This window comes from Nomascus leucogenys, chromosome 14, assembly GCF_006542625.1.
Source record: "Nomascus leucogenys isolate Asia chromosome 14, Asia_NLE_v1, whole genome shotgun sequence".
Lineage (NCBI taxonomy): Eukaryota > Metazoa > Chordata > Mammalia > Primates > Hylobatidae > Nomascus > Nomascus leucogenys.
The window spans coordinates 39849648-39854780 of NC_044394.1; the positions used below are offsets into that span (position 1 = coordinate 39849648).

General features: G+C 46.3%; 1 pseudogene; it reads right to left on the reverse strand.

Moving 5' to 3' along the window:
- Nucleotides 1-898: 898 nt before the first annotated feature.
- Nucleotides 899-1786, reverse strand: LOC100598662 (annotated as a pseudogene).
- Nucleotides 1787-5133: the final 3347 nt, after the last annotated feature.

Consider the following 5133-nt stretch of genomic DNA (forward strand, 5'->3'; position numbering starts at 1 on the left):
AAAGGATGAATACATTTACAGGTGGAAATGCAAACTACTTCCAACTCAAGATAAGTAGCAGCTCATGGCGTTCTGGCATGAAAACATCAGCTAAGAAAGGAAACTTGGTCCTATGGCTTGGACTTTTCCAACCTGATAGATCGGCAAGACAGAAACAATTGGTTCAGGAGCCCTTACCAGGCTCTACGGCAGAACACTCTGCCCTGACACATTAATACACTGCACAGATCGGAGACTGCTGGCCACACAGACTCACCAAACCACCGACCTGTCTTCCACAAGCCAGTTCTTACCTCAGCCACGAAGTGACCAAGCCACACATACTAAGGGTTGAAATCAAAGACATGTATAGGGTATTACACAAATACCAAACAGAACAGTTAACTTGAATACAAGGTCAAAATCAGCAACAAGTTTTACAATCCAGTGCTGATACCAGATACAAACCTTAAGGACAAATTTCTTTTCGAAGGCTTATTCCAGTTTCGTGAGGCTAGTATGAGGTGTATGCATTTGCTAGGAGCAAATTTTTTTTTTTTTTTCTTTTGAGACGGGAGTTTCGCTCTGTCACCCAGGCTGGAGTGCAGTGGCACGATCTCCTCTCACTGCAAGCTCCACCTCTCAGGTTCATGCCATTCTTCTGCCTCAGCCTCCCCAGTAGCTGGGACTACAGGCGCCTGCCACCACGCCCAGCTAATTTTTTTGTATTTTTAGTAGAGATGGGGTTTCACCCTGCTAGCCAGGATGGTCTTGATATCCTGACCTTGTGATCTGCCCACCTCGGCCTCCCAAAGTGCTGGGATTACAGGCGTGAGCCACCGTGCCCGGCCTCCAAGGGCAAATTTATACGCCGGAATTAACCCATGCAGTAAATGCTACTCATCGGCTCACAGTCCGTTTAAAAGCGTTTGTGGTGGATGATGGAGGGGCCTGACTCATCTTACTCCTGCTTGCTGATCCACATCTGCTGGAAGGTAGACAGTGAGGCCAGGATGGAACTGCCGATCCACACCGAGTACCTGCGCTTGGGGAGGGGCACAATGATCTTGATCTTCGTGGTGCTAGGCGCCAGGGCAGTGATCTCCTTCTGCATCCTGTCAGGATGCCCCGGTATGTGGTGGTGCCACCAGATAGCACGTGTTGGCATATAGGTCTTTGCAGATGTCCACATCACACTTCCTGATGGAGTTGAAGGTGGTCTTGTGGATGCTGCAAGATTCCATGCCCAGGAAGGAAGGCTGGAACAGTGCCTCCAGACACTGGAACTGCTCGTTGCCAATGGCGATGACCTGGCCATGGGGCACCTCATAGCTCTTCTCCAGGGAGGAGGGGGATGCGGCGGTGGCCATCTCCTGCTCAAAGGGCAACACAGCTTCTCCTAGTCATGCATGATCTCCCGCTCGGCCACAGTGATCAAGCTGTAGCCGAGCTTGGTGAGGATTTTCATGGGGTAGTCAGGTCCTGGCCAGCCAAGTCCAGACACAGGATGCCATGGGGGAGGGTACAGCCCTTGTAGATGAGCACCATATGGGTGACCCCATCTCCAGAGTCCAGGACAATGCCAGTGGTGTGCCCAGAGGTGTAGAGGGACAGCATGGCCTGGATGGCCACGTACATGGCCCAGGTGTTAAAGGTCTCAAACATGATCTGAGTTATCTTCTCTCTGTTGACCTTGGGGTTCAGAGGGGCCTTGGTCAGCAGCACTAGGTGCTCCTCTGGGGCCACGTGCAGCTCACTGCAGAAGGGGTGGTGCCAGATCTTCTCCATGTCATCTGTATTAGTCCATTTTCACACTGCTGATAAAGACATACCTGAGACTGGACAATTTACAAAAGAAAGAGGCCTAATGGACTTACAGTTCCAGGTGGCTGGGGAGGCCTCACAGTCATGGCGGGAGGCAAGTCACGTCTTACACGAATGGCAGCAGGCAAAGAGAGAGAGAGCTTGTGCAGGGAAACTCCCATTTTAAAAACCATCAGATCGGCCAGGCACAGTGGCTCACGCCTGTAATCCCAGCACTTTGTTTGGGAGGCCGAGGCAGGCAGATCATGAGGTCAGGAGATCGAGACCATCCTGGCTAACATGGTAAAACCCTGTCTCTACTAAAAATATGAAAAATTAGCTGGGCATGATGGCACCTGCCTGTAGTCCCAGCTACTCGGGAGGCTGAGGCAGAAGAATTGCTTGAATCCAGGAGGCGGAGCTTGCAGTGAGCCAAGATTGCACCACTGCGCTCCAGCCTGGGTGACAGAGCGAGACTCCATCTCAAAAAAAAAACAAAAAACAAAAAACAAATATGAAGTTTTGGGTTTGTAAGTCCTAAGTTTCTGGGTTCCAACCCGAATTAGTACCCACTTTGTGGAAGGTGATATTATTTGGACCTAAGTCTGAGCAGTTGCAAAGGGGCCAGAGAAAATAAATGACTAGGTAAATTAGATATCTGTGAATAAGAAAATGTGATGGCTATCTTTTTAAATAACTGAATTACTTAATGATAGTGAACAAAGACAAAATCCTATCTGTATCCTTTCCTAACATCAAAGGCTGAAATCAGAGAACTTTAATTGCAAAAAGCATTTAATAAGTCTGAATCCATAGACTGGCTCTATACATAGTTGATTGTTAGACTAAAATTTCTACGCTTGATATTTAATAGGCACCTAGTAGTAGACTAAAACACAAAAGGCATAGCAGATGAATTCTAATTGGTGGAGAGAGGTTAATTTTTAAAAGCTTACAGAAATTGCTGTGGTAAGAAATATTAAATTAATCCTAATGGCCTAATAACTCATACCTCGCAACTGACTGGATGCCTTATGTGCAGAGTTGATTGTCTAATTACCTAAAACCTGAACTTAGAAACTGTGCATGGGAGGCCAGGCGCGGTGGCTCATGCTTGTAATCCCAGCACTTTGGGAGGCCGAGGCGGGCGGATCACGAGGTCAGGAGATCGAGAGCACGGTAAAACCCCATCTCTACTAAAAAATACAAAAAAATTAGCCGGGCATGGTGGCGGGCGCCTGTAGTCCTAGCTACTTGGAGAGGCTGAGGCAGAAGAATGGCGTGAACCCGGGAGGCGGAGCTTGCATTGAGCCGAGATTGCACCACTGCCCTCCAGCCTGGGCGACAGAGCGAGACTCCGTCTCAAAAAAAAAAAAAAAAAAAAAAAAAAAAAAAAAACTTAGAAACTGTGCATGGGCTGGGCCGGGCGCTGTGGCTCATGCCTGTAATCCCAGCACTTTGGGAGGCCGAGGCGGGCGGATCACGAGGTCAGCAGATCGAGACCATCCTGGCTAACACGGTGAAACCCCGTCTCTACTAAAGATACAAAAAATTAGCCAGGCCTGGTGGCAGGCGCCTATAGTCCCAGCTACTCTGGAGGCTGAGGCAGGAGAATGGCATGAACCTGGGGGCAGAGGTTTCACTGAGTGGAGATGGCGCCACTGCACTCCAGCCTGGGCAACAGAGCGAGACTCCATCTCAAAAAAAAAAAAAAAAAAGAGAAAGAAATTGTGCATAGGCTGGGCGCAGTGGCTCACGCCTGTTATCCCAGCACTTTGGGAGGGCAGATCATGAGGTCAAGAGTTCGACACCAGCCTGACCAACATGGTGAAACCCCCGTCTCTACTAAAAATACAAAAATTAGCTGAGCCTGGTGGCACACGCCTGTAGTCCCCGCTACTCGGGAGGCTGAGGCAGGAGAAGTGCTTGAACCCGGGAGGGGGAGGTTGCAGTGAGGCAAGATCACGCCACTGCACTCCAGCCTGGTGACAGAGTGAGACTCCACCTCAAAAAAAAAAAAAAAAAATTGTGCATTTATCTCACCTTCTGAAATGTTACTCATTGCTTGCTGCCTTTCAGCAGCTGGCCAGACTCCTAAACTGTTCAAAACATCGAAAAACGGAATGTTTTCTCAGTTGCTGGAAGAAACAAAAACTTAGATCATTATTTTTTTTTTTTTTTTTTTTTTTTATTTTTTACAGTGGAATCATTGTCTGCACCCCCCCCCCCTCCCTCTCCCTCTCCCCCCCCCCCCCTTTTTTTTTTTCTTTCCTTCTCTCTCCTCTTCCCCCCCCTCCATGCTTAACGGACAGGGTATATTTTTATAACAGGGAATCAGTTATAGTAACTTGAAAACAATGAGATGTGATTAAAAATATTGAATTGAAATGCTTACAAATGAAATACACCCCTTCTTCCTGAAACTGGAAACTAAGAGTCATTGACATGTGGTTTGACTGAAAGACAAAGCCCAGCTGTATCCTACAGCTACATCAGAGCCCCTGTGGCTAAAGGTACATATAAAAAACTCTAAAACAAATTTCTGAATGAGATGTGACTTTTCCCTACCACTTGGCTCTATGGTCCTGGCAAATGATGCCTTGGAAGTGATTGATCAGTTTGGATACTCAGCTGTAACGAAGCCTCTTGGTTTAGCAGTAGTAAGAAGGCAGAAAAGCATCAAAAAATCTTAATTCTGATTGAGCCTATTTCAGTGATGGAAAAAATCTTAATTCTGATTGAGCCTATTTCAGTGGTGGAAAAAACACATTCTGGATTTTATGCATGCCAGGCAGCAACATATCCAGAGCTTCTGGAATCATTTCATACAATTTCCATTACGGGATAGAAGCTTTGAGATTAACATTGCATTTCATTTGGTTGTGAATTGTTGGACATTATTGATATCTGTGCTTTCTGAACATTACTGCTGAGTTTCAATTGTCTTTCCCATGAGAATGGGTACATTTTCCGACTTCTAAGATGTCCCTTTTGTTGCATGTCCTTGAAAGTTTATACCCCATGAGAGCCCAATTTAAATAGCCTTTGGTACAATTCACTGAGGCAAAGATTTGGCAGTTGTTAATTTTTTTCTTTTTAAGATTTATAGGTTTACGTAAGAAAGTACCTCCAAAAGAGGTAGGTGGCTGAAGCCAGTGGTGTTGGGAACGATGTTATTGGCCTAAATTGAGCCCAGCTGTAGTAAATGCACATTACTTTTACTGAAAATGCAGTGGTTGAATAACCTTTCTCCATTAGCCTATCACCATGGAAATAAGGATAATCTGAGCAAGGTGGTGATCTCCACTAACAAACTGAAAAAGGTAATTCCTGGAATTAAAGTTACAAGGT